General features: G+C 44.2%; 1 protein-coding gene across 1 annotated transcript in view; it reads right to left on the reverse strand.

Annotated features, from left to right (window-relative positions):
• Positions 1-15,084, reverse strand: part of FAM184A (family with sequence similarity 184 member A) — a 434,097-nt gene extending 419,013 nt beyond the window's left edge. Inside the window, exon 1 of the mRNA XM_073627163.1 lies at positions 14,962-15,084. The gene's annotated coding sequence lies outside the window, so the exon portion shown is untranslated. The remainder of the gene's footprint in view (positions 1-14,961) is intronic.
• Between the last annotated feature and the right edge of the window lie 2,629 nt (positions 15,085-17,713).

A 17,713-nucleotide genomic window follows, 5' to 3' on the forward strand; every position in this document is an offset into this window, starting at 1 on the left:
TGACGGGTAGATCGGGTCCCGAAGTGGAAGCTGCCATGGGGCCCCCTACTGGCCACAGGCCCTCGGTCAGCGTCCGAACTGCCCGATGGTCAGTCCGCCCCTGCTGTGCATTGACGCTCCCTATCCAACCTGATGAAGCTTGAGAGGTCCTGCAAAAAAGAATGGGAGAAACTGCCCAAAAAGAGGCATGCCAAGCTTGTAGTATCATACTCAAAAAGACTCAAGGCAGTAATTGGTGCCAAAGGTGCTTCAACAAAGTATTGAGCAAAGGCTGTGAATACTTATGAACACGTGATTTTTGTTTTGTTTTTTATTTTTTATAGATTTGCAAAGATTTCAAACAAACTTCTCTCATGTTGTCATTATGGGGTATTGTTAGTAGAATTGTGAGGAAGATAATTAATTTAATCCATTTTGGAATAAGGCTGTAACATAAGAAAATGTGGAAAAGGTGAAGCGATGTGAATACTTTCCAGATGCAATGTGAGACTCAGTTCACACTGGAACCAGCTGCGGATCGCACAGGAGCGATGTGCGTCCCTGTTCCCCATTTCAGGGATGAATCAAAGCAGAATCCATGCCTGAATTCGACCCTGAAACGGAGCCAAAGATGCAAATCGTTTCTGTGCAGTGCGCTCCGCAGCCGCAACGGAGATATGGGAGTCAGTCACATTCTCCTGCTATGTGAATTGCGAAATCCGCATCTAATTTGCATAAGTGTGAACCCGGCCTAAATGAACACTTAGTATTAGGCTTTTTGGTGGTTTGTGGCAGAGGCGTTTTGTAGGCAACAATATGGGAATCACAATTTACCTATTTTTCTCCATATCAGGGTAATCTGTATACCTAATAAGAGATGGGAGAGAGTACAGACTGTGATTTTGCAACACTGTACCAATAGAAAATATGGGACTGCAAATCCCATTTTAAAAACAGATCAAATACAGGTCAGAAGAAAGTAAAATGCAGGTTAAGACCCCTTTCACACTGAGGTGCTTTCACGCTAAAAAACGCGCCTGAAAAGCTCATGAAAACCTATTTCCATACAAATCAATGAATGCTTTCACACTGAGGCAGTGTGCTGGCAGGGCCGTGAAAAAACCACCCTCTCCATTGAAATGAATAGAAAGCTCTTCAAAAGCGCCTGAAAAGCTCTTCAAAAGCGCTCAGTGTTTTACTGGCAGTTTAGAAGCGCCTCAGTGTGAAACGGGCCTAAATTTACCTGTTATCGAATTCTAAGGCCCCTTTCACAATGGGGCAGGAGGTGCATCAGCGGTAAAGCGCCACTATTTTTTGCGGCACTTTACCGTCGTTTTAGCGGGTTTGGCGTTTTTTTTGCCGGCGGTATAGCTGCGGTGCCCCACTGAGCAATGGAACTGGAAAGATAAAAACACTAAAGCCTCGTACACACAATCAGACTTTCCGACAACAAAACCGTGGAATTTTGTTCAAAGGGTGTTGGCTCCAACTTGTCTTGCATACACATGGTCACACAAATGTTGGCCAACAATTACGAACGTAGTGACGTACAACGAGCTGATAAAAAGGAAGTTCATTAGTCGTGTGCCACCCTTTGGGCTCCTTCTGCTAATCTCGTGTTTATCTCATGTTAGTAGAAGTTTGGTGAGTGATGATTTGCGCTTTTCAGCCTCGTGCTTTTCAGTTCGTTTCTGCTTTTCAGGTTGTGCTTGTCGGTTCGTATCTGTTTTTCAGTGTGTGCTTGTCAGGTCCTTTCTGATTTTCAGTAAGTTTTATTTATAGTTCGCTTCTGATTTTCAGTGCATGCTTGTCCGATCGTTTCTGATTTTCAGGTTGTGCTTGTCAGGTCCTTTCTGATTTTCAGTGCATTCTGTCAGTTTGTTCTGAGCAGCCGTTTGTTTACTAGCCATGATGCGTTCTCGTCAGAGAGATTGTGCTGTTGTTGGGCTTGGAGTTACTGCTTTGACCCAAGTCCAGTCCATAAACAGGGGGAGGAGGAGTTCTTGGACCAAGAATTGGTTGCTTTATCGTGACCAATTCTGTCATATGCCTTTGCTGCGGGAGCTCCAGGAGAATAATCCTGTTGATTTCAGGAGTTATCTCCGGATGATGGACCCCGTCTTTCACCGTCTATGGACTTTGCTGTCCCCTTATATTACGAAGCAGGACACCTGCATGCAGCAAGCCATCTCTCTCGAGCAAAGGCCCGTTGCCACCTTGCGGTACTTGGTGATGGGGAGAAGTCTCCAGGACTTGAAATTCACGACTGGGATCTCCCCCCAGGCTCTGGGAATTATTTTTCCAGAGACCTATTTTGCCATAATTCAAGTCCTGCAGAAGGACTATATTAGGGTAAGTTTTATCCTTTAACATTACATTCTATGTATTTAATGTTTGCTAATGTATTGTATTCATTTCCTCATCCCATAATTACCATGATTGTAATTGTAATGCTGTGAATGTCCTCTTTGTCCTCATGCATGCTGTAAGCTTTTAATGCTCTTTTTTGCCCTTCATGCATATTTGGCTTTACTAACCTCCCCAGCATGCTATCCTGGGCCCATATACACCTAGCCTAGTGACTTAATGTATTTTGTCAGCTCCATTGTAGTGCTTACCCTAAACACCCCCTAAAATGTGTCCAAATGTTATTGTTGTCCTTCAATTCTGGCAGAGTGCAAGAGGCTTTTTTGTTGGGGGCCCAAACTCATTTTGAACCCTCCCTCCCCCCCAACCGCTAAGTCAACCGATACCAATACTCTATCTGCTCACTTTGCCAAACCCATACACACTATACCTACCTCTTTTGTGGTCATATTTATGGATGAATTCACCAAAGCATGCAGTGCAAGTGCCTGCCTGAATACTTTCAAATGGTACTGTTTAAAGTTTTGTTCTCCTATTATCTTGATAGGTAATTTCAGAATGTAAAAATGTGCTCCAATTTGGACAGTGTATATTCATATTTTTGGATTATGACACTTCTTACCTGTCCAGTGGGCTGCCAATAGTGTAAGTAAGGAGGGGCTGGCCAGAGTAACACACATTATTGAGAGCTGAATGCATAAATAAAGTAGAGAGGGTTACCTGTCCAAAACATGTACCCACCCCCCCCCCACCACCACCATAAAATTTTTCCAATGGGTCACCAGAGCGAATAAGGAATCTGATAAGTTGACCTTATACTTTTTGTCTTTAAATACTAATTTCAATAAATGTTATACTTATGTTGGCCAAAAATGTCTGTGTCTAATCTGCTTGCAATGTTATGTGCAACAGTAGTAATTTTTTTTTCTTGTTTGACTCCACAGTTTCCTTCCAACCCACAGGAATGGCAGTCTGTGGCTTCCCAGTTTCTCCACCAGTGGGACATTCCCAGTTGTGGTGGTGCTATCGATGGGAAGCACGTCAGAATCGTCCCACCACCCAACTCAGGGTCGTGCTATTATAATTACAAGGGGTTTAGTAGTATAGTGATGTTGAGCAGTGGCGACGGCCAATTATGAATTCATCTACCTGGACGTTGGGAAGATCGGCCATAACTCTGACGGAGGAGTGATCGCCCAGACGGCATTTTACCGGCATCTACAAAATGGCACCTTGGGGTTGCCACCTCCGGAGGAGAATGTTGAGGGCCTCAATTTCGTGTTTGTGGCGGATGAGGCCTTTGCTCTGGGGGAACATCTGATGAGGCCGTTCCCCCATGGGGAACATGACCCCAGAGCAGAGGGTTTTTTTTGCCAGAAGAGTGGTGGAGAATGTCTTTGTCATAATGACCAGCAGGTTCAGGCTCTTCCTTACGTCCATCAACCTGGCCGAATACAAACTTAACCACGTTGTGTTGAGCTGCTGCATTCTGCACAACTACCTTCGAAAGAATGCAGCCAGCTATCTGGCCTCAGTTGCAACTGAGGCCGACTTTTCAGCAGAACCTGCAGCAATAACGGCGCTCGAAAGTGGCCATCCTGGCTTGCCCCCCCCAAAGCGCCTGCAAAGTCAGGCAAAACTATGTAGATTACTTCGTTGTAGAGGGGCAATTGCTTTACAAGAAAATCTTGTGGATGTAGAATAAAATTTTTTTGAAAAATTAAACTCATATTTCATTTGAATTACTGTTTGTGTTTCTTATCTGTCTCCTAGGTTCTCAAATGGCCTTTTAATTTCGGCCATTTTCTTCAATAGTGCAAACGTAACTTATTTGATACATGAGGTGACAAGCTCTTCTTCATCTAACTATTATGTTGTGCTGTGGGTCTGCTACACACACACAATGTTATTGTTGTTAATGTATTTAATGCATTTATGATAAAAATATTCACCCTTTTCAACTCAATGAATTAATTGCTTGGAGTCCTTAAACTGGCCTGATTTTGTCACATTTTACAGCACAGTGGAGGTTATTTACTAAAGGCAAATCCACTCCACTACAAGTGCGCTGATAGTGCACTTGTAGTGCAAAGTGGATTTCCCTCTAGTAAATAACCCCCATTGTCACTGTAACTACACCAACTTAACAAATAAACTGGCATTGAGCATTTAAATAAGAAGCCACACATTGTTGAGTATAAAACATTTTACTCCAAGCACATTCACATGTATAAGCAGTTTTGGAACAAACCAGCATCATGGTGTATAACATGTATGTTTGACATAAATTTGCCTTTTTTGGGGCTAAACAGGCATGTTTAAAAACATAACATACACATCCCCAACTCAGAAACTTACAAAGTTCGACTTTGCTAAAGTGAAGGCCATATGAGACATTAGTATGTCAAAACTGTATTGATCTTGCCATCATCAGATGGGGTGATCTCACCCCTCTAAAAGCCAAATTTTGAAGATGCACACAAATTGGGACTAAAAATTTGGATTTCCATCATGATCCCATGCCTAAAATGTGTGTCTTTTCCCTACAACTATTGCGAAAGCCACAAAACACACAGTGTGTCAACATGTGCTATCTCCCATCCTGGGATATCAATGTACGCGTTTTGTGGGTGCAACCCCTTTCTCCAAACTAAAGTAGGTGAGAGGAAGAGGTTGCACCCCCGAAACACATCCATTGATCCCCCATTATGGGAGCTAGCACATGTTGACACACTGGGGCTTATTTCAGAAAGGACAATACACTTTGCCCTACAAGTGCACCTGCATTGCACTTGTAGGGCAAAGTGGGTTTTCCTTTTTGAAATAATACTAGTTTGGAATAAGGGGTTGCACCCACAAAACGTGTACACTGATATCCCATGATGAGAGATAGCACATGTTGACACACTGCGTGCATCTTTAAAATTTGGCTTTGCAATTCATTTAAAACTGTAAAAACACGTAAACATGACAACTTTAAAAATTTTTTGGGTTTTGATTTTGCCTTAAACATCTATGATATTGCTCAGTCTTTTTTGAACATTGTAGATGTTTTGTTTCATCTTTTCCAAATCACAATTGCACACCGTGATCTCACTGATCAGCACTTGCACTGCTGAAGTGAGTTTCTTCTTCCACAACATCCACATCACCTAAAAATAAAAAAACCCACCATGTATTATAAATATGCAGGCATCCATCTATTACCTGAAGCTGTGGTCTCAGAAACTTGACCTGCTGTCGACACCATTTCTACCACTACACCCAGCACTTCCTGAACATCTGCATCCACATCTTCATGGTGTGTGGTAAGTTCCCTTTCTTCATTCAGTGTGGGGTTACTGGCGTCCTCAGATGTCCTTATTCTTTTCTCCCCTATGTGAATACAAAAAAGGTATACTTAGCAGACAAATATGTTAGGCTAGAAATAGTAATATGAAACATTGCTTGGAAGTGTCTTGCAATTGTCTGTTTTGGCAGACTTACAAGCTGAAGACATGATTTTTTCCCTTTCAAAAGCTGGAATACTTAACTGTTTTGTGCAAGTTTCACACATGGAGAGACTCCTAGTATCCACTGGAACACCTGCATGAGACACCATAACAAGGGTGTTATGGTGTCCCACACTAGTGCTCCTGCGTCCAGATGTGTAAACAGCTGCTCAGTGTCCTCTCCTGACACTAAATAAAGTTAGCATTTCATTATAGTTTCAAACACATCTAGACAACAATGTAATAAACTTATTTTAATCCAAATAGGCATGAACAAATGTAGTTAACCTGCATTTGCCAAAAACGACGTATTAGTGGTCGAACGAACAATGTTTAATACGAACGATTCCTGTGTCCACGAACCTCAAACTTGGCATTTTAAATTGTACAACAGTGGACGAGCACAAAAGTACTAATAATAATAGGAACACACAACAAATACTTACTTTTTTGCAGCACTTTTCTGATCTTTCTATACTTATCTTGCTCCCTCAATTTCAGGTCTGACCAGCATTTCCTCAATTGATCTTTGGATCGTCGTACCCCAAAATTCCAGTGCAGACTTCTGACAATTTTAGCCATGATCTTGGCCTTTCTCACATTAGGGTTTCTGTACGGCCCATGATTCCCATCATAGTCTGTCCTCTTTAGGATGTCCACTATCTCCACCATCGCGTCAAAGGACATATTTGAGGCCTTATATCTCCTCCTGGATGTGGACGTTTCTTGCTCCGGGCTTTCGTCATTGCAGATAACAGCACACACCTGTTGTGTCTCTGCCATGTGCTCTCCCACTGCCCGGAAAGAGAAGAGGCGGGGAATACACTAGAAAGAAGGACAGGGGAGGAGTTTCACGCATGCGCAGTGTATATAAAGCATAACACACGGGAGATGTAACGGACGTACGTACGATCTGTGAGTGGAGGATGGAGGATTATTATCACAGATCATTCAAACTAAGGTACAGTTGCAAAATTGGGGCATCAGTGGTTAGTGGCCTATACTGCTTATATTTTGAGGCCTATATTGGGACAAAATTATGAGAGTTTAGCCTGACATTAGGGTTTGTTTTGTGTTGTGTCTTGCAGATAAAATGGTTGATAAATTTACGCCCCAGATTTCCTGCCTGATTCTATCGAAAAATACCGGCAGCTGCCATGTCTCTGGCAAGTAAAATGCAAGGACTATTCAAACAAGATAAAGAGGAAGGGAGCGATGAAGAAACTGTTGGAATTAGTGAAGCCTGTGAATCCCACGGCAGACATCAACTATTTGAAGCTCAAAATTGGTAGCCTGAGGAGCACATATAATAGGGAGCGCAAGAAAGTCCAGAATTCCCAGAGATTCGGAGCAGCAGCAGATGACGTATATGTCCCCAGGCTGTGGTACTACCACAGCCTGCGTTTTTTGTCCAACCAGACGGATCCCAGGCCATCGCTCTCAACACTTCCTTCAACATCAGCTGAGGCTCCTGAGGTCCAACCTGGGCCTTCCACCCAGGAAGCAGATGTGGAAGAGCCCAGCTTGACCCAGGTATAGCATCGTTGAACCTATTTCTTGTGAAAAATTTAATGATGTTAACTAGAGTTTATTGATCACAAATTTCTGATTTAACAAAGTGGTTTACATATCAATAGACAGTGGTAGCCAAAAATGATTGGGACAAGAATAAAAAATGCTGGGGTCAGAATGATAGTCTTTTCTATTTGTTAACATTCAATTTGCAACAGTCATGAGCTCAAAATTGTGTGCGATTGATGACCAAAAACCTAAAACTAAGTACTATTTTCATACACAGGAAAGTCTCAGCCTCAGCCAAGAGGAGGCTGTGCCAAGCAGCTTGACTGAATTGCTGGTTCCTCCCCTCCTCCCTCCAACCAAAAGAGCCAGGATGTCCAGGAACTTGGAGGAGGCCACGGCTGCTTTCCTTCGACATGCTACAGCAGCAATTAGCATGGCTCCTGATGGGCAGGAGGCGTTTGGAGGCATCACAGCCAATGAATTAAAACAAATAGAGGAGGCCCAGCACACTATATGCAAGGAAATAATTCTGAAGGCCCTAAACAAGGGGACAAGGGGCAAACTCACCCGTCAAACACACCTCTGTGAGTTGGACCATGCTCCTCCACCAACAACACAGCCACCCCACCCACCACAGCAGCATAGAAGGAAGTCTGGAAGGAAGTGTTGCGAGTGATGGCCTGAGTTCGATGTGGTCTGGCAAAAAACGCAGGCTGTTGGAAGACCACAGCCTAGGGACATATAGGTCATCTGCTGCTGCTCCCGATCTCTCGGAAACCTGGACCGTATTGTGCTGCCTATTAAATGGTCTCCTCAGGTTACCAATTTGGACAGTCAAATAATTGATGTCTGCCCTGGGGTACAAAGGCTTCACCAATTCCAACTGTTTCTCCATCGTTGCTTTCCTCTTTATTTTGTTATTACCTTATGCTCCCTATTAAATTAAAAAAATTTGTTTTGACAAATACTTGGCTATGTGTTTTACTTCAAAAAGGACAGTTTGTTGTCAAATTAACAAGGGACAACAACATAGTTGTATCTTTGAGGTTAAAACATACAGGATAATAATGGTGTTGTGGTAACTTGACACACAAAACTAAAAAAAAAAATATTCTGGAGATCGCTAGGAAAAAAAATGATTATGGAGAACACCAGAAAAAAACAGAAACAAAAAATATTATTCTGGAGATTCATTACGAATGCTAGTTTTACAAGACCGAGCGCTTCCGGCTTGTCCTTGATTCCGAGCATGCGTGTTTGTACTTTGGACTTCTGTCCGACGGACTTGTGTACACACGATCAGAAAGTATGACAACACACATTTGTTGGCGGAAAATTTGAGAACATGCTAGCCAACATTTGTTGGCGGAAAGACAGACAACAAATGTTGTTGCATACAAACGGTCGGACTTACCGCCAACAAGCTCACATCCAACATTTTCTGTTGGAAAATCCAATCGTATGTACGTGGCATAAGAGAGCAAATTTTCCAAGGCTGAGGGCTGCCCCCGAGCCGTATAGGGGAATATTTTTATTGAAGAACACAAAAATGGAAATGTTTCAAATTCACTGTATGTAAACACACTGCAAAATATATTTCAATGGGGAATGTGTTTAAAAGGCTAAATAAAACCTAAATAAAAATTAATAAATAAAGAAATAATAAATAAAGAATATGAAAAGGACATTAAAAATGTATCAAAATAAAGGAACACCATCATCATTTGAAAGCTACATAGAATATAGGAGAAAATGTAAAAAGGAAATGAAAGTGGTTGTCAAGCCACTATATACACGTTTCACTATCCGCTCTCTTTAATTATGTAAAGTGCTCCTGTGTCTGTGCTTCATAAAAATAAGCAGCTATATACCTGATTTGCAAGCTCTGATCGGCGATCATGTGACCCGCCGGCTCCTTTCTCTCTCGGCCTGACAGCTGCAGCTGGCGGGGCCGAGGATCCCCTGCTGATGTCAGTCAGGAGGGGACGAGGAGAGGAGGAGAGAGGCAGCTGTCATGCGAGAGAGGAGAGAGACGGCGGGTCACGTGAGCGCCAATTTGCGCTCACAAATCAGGTATATAGCTGCTTATTTTTACAAAGCACAGACACAGGAGCACTTTACATGATTAAACTGAGAGGATAGTGAAAAAAAGGAACATTTTTCAGCGGGGGGGGGGGTGCGGTCACAGACACAGAGCTTACAGGCAGGGAGGGGAGGGGGGAGGAGGACACAGGAGCACAGAGGAGATAGATAGCAGAGCTGAGGATGACAGAGGCATGTAAACTGACCACGGTGTCAGGGCTCAGCAGCCATGATATACCGTGGTCAGTTTACAAAGGGGAGGGTATAGCCAGGCAGGATCATCCAGGTTTTTTTAGGTGTTACAGGGGGATAAATTTCACAGCACAAGCACTGTGTTGTATAACATGCTTTAACCACTTAAGCCCCCGAAGGATTTACCCCTAATGATCAGGCCATTTTTTACTATATGGTACTGCATTGCTTTAACTGACAATTGTGCGGTCGTGCGACGTTGTACCCAAACAAAATTTATGTCCTTTTTTTCCCACAAATAGAGCTTTTTTTGTGGTATTTGATCACCTCTGCGATTTTTATCTCTTGCGCTATAAAAAAAAAAGACTAACAGTTTTGAAAAAAAAATATATATTTGCTATAATAAATATAAAAAAAAGTAAAAAAATGAATTTATTCATCAGGCCAATATGTATTCTTCTACATATTTTTGGTAAAAAAAAAAAAAAAAAAAAAATCGCAATAAGTGTATATTGATTAGCTTATTGGTCATCAGTTTAGCGTTACAGAGGAGGTTTTGTGTTAGAAATGTTGCTCCCCCCTCCAGTGTGTGTGGCAACAAGTAACATGTGTATAACAATCAACATTTTCATGCGTAGGCGCCCTCGATGCATGCATTTACTTTCTTATGTGCTTGGGTGTAACTTTAATTTTTTACTATTTTAAAAAAAAAAAATTTTACTTAAAAAAAAGTCCCCTATGTGATAATTTTTTTGGTGACAAGTTCTCTTTAATGAGACATCCAGGGTCTTTTAGACCCTGAGCTTCAATTAATGTAATGCATTGCAGATTCCATTGCATTACATACTTTCCCGACCATGCTGGCCGGGAACACTGAGAGGAGGACACAGATATGACATCAAACATGTCAAACTCTACCCAGCGGCACCAGCTATGCCGCTCCTGGGCCCACGGATGGGCAAACGGAGGACGGGATACATGGCGGGGGTGCGTAGGAAAGTGGGGGTTGGGTGCTGTTACCGGGGGTGTTTGTAAGCAATCGGGCAGAAGCGGAGTTTCCCGAATGCTTCCACCTGACAAGCAGGAGACTTCTTGTCAGATTCACACACAATGTGTGTAAAAAAACCCACTCTCAGGTCTATAAGATGTACAGGCCTGGCAGCAAAAGGGTTTATAGGGAAGCTGGAATTTAGAAGAAAACATGAGCCTTTAAGATGCTCCTTGGATTTTTAGGTTCTCTATGTGGCTAGGCTGGAAAACTTTCTCACACATGTGGTATTACTGTACTCAGAAGGAGTAGCATAATGTGTTTTGGGGTGTAATTTTAAGTATGCCTGTGACAGACCTAGCTGGGACAGAGGCTTTTAGAGAGGACTGAATGCAAGCATCTTGCCTACTGAGTATGGGCCCTGGCATTGAGGAAGCTACAAGCATTTAGGAAGATACTCTGTTATGTAATGCAAAAGGACATTATTAAGGAGGCCATGATGGTCTCTGCATGCTTGGGACTCATATAGCAGATGTATGTGAAAGGAATGCTGATTAATGAGATCTGGAAAGCCCTGGGTCTCCTGTTGTCTACTTCTAAGAGTATTTCACCCATTGTTGTTTGTGCTAAATAACCTTGCTATTGTATAGAGGAGTTCTGTGTTGATTTATGATAATGTTGATTGTGTCTTCTCAGCTAAAAGACGGCAACTCTGTCCTAAAGGTCATGTCTCTTAGTCACCTAGGCTGTCTAAAGGCTTAGATAATTAGCTCATGTTAACTATGTTTCTGGTTACAATTTGTATTGTCAACAAGCTGTGTATATTTGTGTGAGATCTCAAATAAAAGGCTATTCCTGATGTACTCCAAGACTGGTGTGGTCTGATGTTTTACCCTACACTGAGCTACGACTAGTGAATAGGAAAACTAAGGGGTCTTGGATTGTGTGGTACCGGACAGAGGAAGCATTTACGGCGGACATCTTGACTACAGGGGTCCGTCACAATTGGTGGCAAGCAGCGGGATGATTCCCACAGCCTAGAAGGACAGCTACAAGATGACAAAGGCCAATGGAAGCACAGTATGAAGGGCTAAAGTGCTCTACCCTCAAGGACTTACTGGAGAACCGGGGCCGACTCAACAACCGTAAGAAGAGGGACATTATCGCAGAACTAGTCGAAATGGATAGAGCCGAAAGACCCAACATAACCGAAAGGCCCAGCGTAACAGACAGGACACCCAAAGAGGCAAGTTTTGATCAGACTGTTAACATAAGACTGGCACATTATGGCCCTAACCCTACAGCGGAGATCATAGACTGAGTTATAGCGGCTGTGGAGGCAAACTGGCTACAGCAAAAAGTTGTTGCAGCAGCAGGAGTCACAACAGCACCAACTGAAAGGAGAAAGGTACATTTTGCTGCTTTTAAAAATTTCATCGAAACAGAAGGGGAGATTGATGGGTACCTTGTCGATTTTGAACGGCAATGTGCCCTACACCGGGTGCCCACAAAGAAATGGGTTACCATTCTGTCTGGGAAATTGTCCGGCCAGGCCAGTGAAGCATTCAGGTCCATCCCAGACGAGGAGATTATGAACTATGGGCTGGTGCCAGAAGCACTTTTGGCCAGGTATGCCGTCACACTGGAGGCGGTTCCGAGAGAAGAGCAAGCAGACTGGAGACTCATATACCGAGTGGGCATGCTGCCTACACCGCACGGCATCCCACTGGGTCGCTGGATGCCAAGCAGTATCCAGGGAAGAGGTGCTGCAGCTGGTTCTGCTGGAGCACTTCTTTGACAAGATGTCCCCAGAAGTCAGAGAGTGGGTCCAGGACCGAAAACCTTTCACCTTGCCTGAAGCAGCTCGCCTGGTGGACGAATACACAGACGCCCGCAAATTGGATAACCCTGTGGTCAAGACAACAGCTCAGGTGGATTATCGATCAGTAGCACCCCCTTCAGCTGGTGCCTACCGACCACAGTCGTACCGCCCTACAGCGCCACCTCCAGTGGCCACTTATTCTCAGCAGCCCAGGTTCAACTCCCAGGACTACTCACAACCCATCAGGTGTTTCGGGTGTAAATAGCTAGGGCACAAAAAGCCAGACTGTCCGTTGAATCCAGCCAGGCAGTCCCAGTCGTGGAGAAAGCCAGCAGGGGGAATTCCCGCACATCCATGCCTGCGGCTCACTGCGTTGAGGAGGAAGAACACTGGGGCATCCTGCATGAGGCTGATCCAGTACAAGCAGCTAACCAGGACAACAGGCAGCAACACAGGCAGACTGTCCGGGTTAATGGAAAGGTAGCCAATGGCCTACGTGATACTGGCACCACCATGACCCTACTACAGAAGAACCTCATCCCAGAGAGCCAACACACCAGAGATCACTGTTTGTATTGTTAATTGTAATTAGCTCCTGCTATTGTGAGAAGGTGTCCTGTGTTTATACTAATGTGTGAAGCTCGGTGACAACAAGTCTGACCTGTAGTGAAATCCTGATTAATCATACAATGCCCAGGAGGGCACGGAGTCACATCGGCTGCTTTAAGGGGTTAGTTAATTAGTTCATGTTAACTCTGTTTCTTGTTACAGTTGTATTGTTAGAGTAATATGAGCAGGAGGGGGGACCTCCTCTTCTACTGTATATAAGACTGTATTCTGGTTCTAATAATAAAGAGTCTGATTCCTGTTTGACCCTCCGTACAGATCTTTGTCTCGTACTTGGGGGGAAGAATTATTCGTATGAGTATCTTGTTCGGCTGATTGGAGTGTTCGGTAGCTGCCCTTGTGTTTGGAAATGGAATGTCCTAAATGGCTTTAACCCCTTTCACACTTTTTGTTACAATGCCCATGCTGTGTGTCTAGAAAGTTCTTATTAATTAAATTAAGTCCTTAATTAAATTAAAGACTCCCTATACCTCTTACAAAATACCTTTTGGTGTTTTATTTTTAAAGTGCGGTCAATATGTTGGCGTTTCCACTGTCTCCTGTGTCAAAAATGGTGACCTGTGAGCGACATGCTTGGCGTTCGCAGTTCACCCAGGTGTGTTAGAAAAGCGAATGAGTATTCGCTTTCCTAACACTGAATCGCCTCTCCGCCAATCAGGTGCTCAGGTTTGTTACCCGTCACCTGATTGGCTGAAACGACAGGCGCTGTGATTGGACGCCTATCAGGCGTCCAATCACCTACAGGAGAGGACGGGAGAAGACATGGAGGACATGGTGGAGCATGTCCATGGAGGACACCGCTCGCTGCCGGCACCAGCTGACCCGCCGAGACAGGCTAAGTGCCGGGCAGATGGCAAGCGGGCGGGGGGAGGGTCACAGTGGCAGTATTCGATGGGCACAGTGGCAGCATTTGATGGGCACAGTGGGAGCATTTAATGGGCACAGTGGCAGCAATTGATGGACACAGTAGCAGCATTTGATGAGCACAGTGGCAGCATTTGATGGCACAGCGGCAGCGTTTGATGGGCACAGCGGCTGCGTTTGATGGGCACAGCGGCTGCGTTTGATGGTACAGTGGCTACGTTTGATGGCACAGTGGCCGCGTTTGATGGGGACGGTGGCTGCATTTGATGGCACAGTGGCGGCAATTGATGGGCACAGTGGCGGTAATTGATGGGCACAGTGGCTGCGTTTGATGGCACAGTGGCGGAAATTGATGGGCACAGTGGCGGTAATTGATGGGCACAGTGGCTGCGTTTGATGGCACAGTGGCTGCATTTGATGGGCACAGTGGCGGAAATTGATGGGCAGTGGCTGCGTTTAAAGGCACAGTGGCTGCGTTTGATGGGCACAGTGGCGGCAATTGATGGGCACAGTGACTGCGTTTGATGGAACAGTGAGGCTGCAATTGATGGGGCTTTTTTTTTCAGAATCTGTCAGTTTGTTTGCGCCCCCAAAATTTTGAGTACCAGCCGCCACTGCCAACTTCATTTGGGTACAGTGTTGCATGACGGCGCAATTGTCATTCAAAGTGTGACAGCACTGAAAGCTGAAAATTGGCCTGGGCAGGAGGGGGGTAAAAGTGTCCAGTAGTGAAGTGGTTAATTTGTAATGTGGGTGTCATTATAATTAGTGATGTTGCTTGAATTGAGTGTGCAGTTACAGTGACAATAGTAAAACGGTGTAACATTAGTCCAGAAACCGCAGTCTGTACGTTATTCTCACTGTTGTTATGTAAACACGAGTCCACTGTATAGAGAAGCTACATTGTGGCTGTAGCAGCATATGACACACCAATGTACGAGGCATCCTAAGTACTGGGGACCGCGGTAGCTCCTCATACACACTCCTCACACACACCTCACACACATACATACGCGGCTTCATTGTACCTGGCGGGGTTCTTGCGCTGTCCTGTTGCTAGGGTCTTCGCTTCGGTTGCCAAGCAAAGTTCGGAACCACCTGCCTTACGTCACGCCGTCCGGCGTTGCCTAAGGCTCCGCCCACTTGTTACTGGAGCGCCAGACCTGCGGTGTATAGTTGTGGGAGGTGTTGTGAAACGTTATGAAGTAGTAAAGTTTCAGCGGGCGGCTGTGGGCTGTACTGCAGTGTAATACTCTGCAGGGAACGTGTCAGTGAAATGTTATTAATGTAGCACCATGTCATTGGAAGAGCACTGCTAACTAACTGGGGTGTCTGAGGAGCGTCAAAGGCAACGAAGGAAATATTTAACTTGCATTGACTAAAAACAAAACAGATTTTGGGGTGTACATTTCAGATGATGTGTGGCCAGACAGGATGGAAAGCAAACCACACTGGGCAGGACCATCTTTAACCACTTCACACCCCCCCCCCCCCTAAGGTTTTAACCCCTTCCTGACCAGAGCACTTTTTACAATTTGGCACTGCGCTGCTTTAGACCCCTTTCACACTGTGCCGTCAGCGGTAAAGCGGCGCTACTTTTAGTGCCGCTTTACCGTTGTTTCAGCGGTGCTGTTTTTAAGAAAATCTCCCAGCCCTAGCTTGGGGTGTCTACTTTAAAAAAAGGGGTCATTTGGGGGGGGGGGGGGGGTTATTGAACTGTCCTGGTATTTTATGCACAACATTAGAAGCTTATGCCACACATCACTCACTCTTCTAACCACTTGAAGACAAAGCCCTTTCTGACACTTTTTGTTTACATGAAAAAATATTATTTTCTTGCTAGAAAATTACTTTGAACCTCCAAACTTTATATAATAATTTTTAAAGCAAAGGCCCTACCGATTAAAATGGTGGGTGTTGCAAATTTTTTTTCACACAGTATTTGCACAGCGATTTTCAAACACAATTTTTTGGGAAAAAAAAACACTTTTTTGAATTTTAATGCACTAAAACACACTATATTGCAAAAATGTTTGATAAAAATATAAAAAATGATCTTATGCCGAGTACATAAATACCAAACACAACATGCTTTAAAATTGCACACAACCGTGCAGCGGCGACAAACTACATATATTTTTAACCACTTCCCACTCGGCCTATAGCAGAATGACGGCCGGGAAGTGGTTATCTTATCCTGACTGGGCGTCATATGCTGTCCAGCAGGATAACAAAACATGCCATGGGGGCGCGCGCCGATCGCAAGTGCGGCATGTCAGTCTGACACCCTGCATCTCCGATCATGATAAGAAGCCTCTGTAAGAGGTTTCTTACCACGTGATCAGCTGTGACCAATCACAGCGTGAGCCGGCATTCCTTGGTTCGCGCTGACAGGGAGAGCCGATCGGAGGGGGGTCTGTGCTGATAATCAGCACATTGATTATCAGCACAGCCCCCTCAGATGTGCAAAAAACACTACCAATCAGTGCCCAGCATTCCCCCAATAAAAAAACCCTTCAAGTGCCCACCACAATACCCACCGCAGTGCCAATCAGAGCCCACCACAGTGTCTATAAGTGCCCACCACAGTGCCAATAAAGTGCCCAGCAGTAACACCTGTCAGTAACACATCAGTACCTCATCATCAGTGCTGCCCATCAGTTCCACCTGTCAGTGCCAATCAGTACCACCAATTAGTGCCCCCTGTCAGTGCCCATCACAGCTGCCTGTCAGTGCCCATCAATGCCGCCTGTCAGTGCCCATCAGTGCCACCTCTCAGTACCCATCAGTGCTGCATATCAGTGCCGCCTATTGGTGCCCATCAGTGCTGCCTATCAGTGCCCATCAATTCTACATATAAGTGCCTCCTTATCAGTGCCAACTCATCAGTGCCCACCAGTGCCGCCTCATCAGTGCCCATCAGTGCTGCCTCATTAGTGCCCGTCAGTAAAGGGGAAAACAAAATTTTATGCCAAAAACTAAGAAAAACTTTTTTATTTTTTATTTGTGGTCTTTTTTAGTTTGTTTATCAAAAAGTAAAAAACCCAGAGGTGATCAAATACCACCAAAAGAAAGCTCTGTCTGTGGGAAGAGTTTGATTAAACTTTTGATTGGGTACAGTGTTACATGACCGCGCAATTTTCATTCAAAGTGTGACAGCGCTGAAAGCTGAAAATTGTCCTGGGCAGGAAAGGGCGAAAGTGCCTGGCATTAAAGTGGTTAAAAGCCTTTACAGGTTACCACTTTAGATTTACAGAGGAGGTCTACTGCTAAAATTACTGCCCTTGATCTGTTGTTCACGGTGATACCTCACATGCATTGTGCAATTGCTTGTTGTTACATATGACACGAGACCGACGCTTGCGTTCGCCTTTGCGCGCAAGCACAAGGGTCAGGGGTGCTTTTTTTATTACTTATTTTGCTTTTTTATTAAATATAATATTATATTTTTTATTTTTACACTGTTCCTTTCATTTTTTTTTTTTTTTTTTTTTATAATTTTTATTGTTATCACAGGGAATGTAAATATCCCATATGATAGCAATAGGTAGTGACAGGTACTCTTTTTAAAAAATAAAATTGGGGTCTATTAGACTCTAGATCTGTCCTCTGCCCTCAAAGCATTGGAACACACCAAGATCGGTATGATAAGATGCTTTCTCAATTTCCCAATGGCGCTGTTTATATCTGGCGAAACCGAAGGCATGAAATGCTCGTAGGAGGAGACAGGACAGGAGAGCCAGAGAAAACCATGGAAGACGGCGGGGGGGCGGGGGAATG

Source organism: Aquarana catesbeiana, linkage group LG04 (assembly GCF_042186555.1).
Source record: "Aquarana catesbeiana isolate 2022-GZ linkage group LG04, ASM4218655v1, whole genome shotgun sequence".
Taxonomy (NCBI): domain Eukaryota; kingdom Metazoa; phylum Chordata; class Amphibia; order Anura; family Ranidae; genus Aquarana; species Aquarana catesbeiana.